Here is a 1,032-nt window from a genome sequence, read left to right on the forward strand (position 1 = left end):
TCGTTTTCGACGGGGAAACTTTGCAGACGCATAGAATATAAAACGTGCAATCCGAAAATGTGACGTCCGAAAAAACGATTTTTTGGTCACTTTTCGCCATCTGATCCCCGCGTCCCCCCTTAAGCCACCTGGGGTTGTTTCAGATGTGCTGAAATCTCACACACAGCCATTTCTGTTTCTTGCCTATGTCAGAACAAGCAGCTTCAGCCAGGAATTGAATGTAGGTCCTCGTGTTCAGCAGCCCGTCTTGGCTACTTGACCACTGTGGCGACAAGGTTTAAAAAACGGCAGTAGATTCTGATAGTTGATAGTTAACAGGATTTCACATGAAGCTTAGCTTTGAAAACATGTAAAGTATACCATCAAGATAGTGTACTCACACACATTAGAAACAGCTTTTTTTTTCCCGGCATATCTACGCAAATCGAAAACCGCGAAACAAAAACCACAAAGTGCTATAATGCTCCAAAATATAAACCATGGAAGGAAAAAGAAAAGTGCATGCACACACACCCATACACTGATTCCTAACACATGAACAGGCCAAAAATCATCAAACGGACTCAATATGACGCAGCGAACTATTTAGGCACTTGGAAAGACTTGCGAGGTCTTCAGAGTAGTGACACGTGCAGACTAGGCTGCATTTTTTTTATACCATTTGTCGCTTTCCACATCGTTCACAGAGTTCGAAGCACATGCGCACGTACACTTACACAAAGATGCACTTTGAGGCGCGACCATTGCGCACAGGCTAACCACAAATCTACCGCACAAAAACAGCAGCAATATCAAAGTCAGGTGACAAGGCGTGAGCCACCACGCTTTTCGGCACCCTTCTGACCCTACCCAAAACGCGCACAGCCAAAAACAAAATCAACCTATTATTTGCGCCACACTCTGTATCGGAAAAACACCATCCGTCCTGTCAATGACAGCAAAATATATATTAACTAAAATGCAAAACGAACACATATTCCCCTTCGCACAAGCGGCGTGTATACTTCCCTTTGGCAAGACAGCTCCAACTAC

Source organism: Haemaphysalis longicornis, unplaced genomic scaffold (assembly GCF_048455015.1).
Source record: "Haemaphysalis longicornis isolate Haplotype H1 unplaced genomic scaffold, Haemaphysalis longicornis Haplotype H1 scaffold_1, whole genome shotgun sequence".
In the NCBI taxonomy this organism is placed as follows: Eukaryota; Metazoa; Arthropoda; class Arachnida; order Ixodida; family Ixodidae; genus Haemaphysalis; species Haemaphysalis longicornis.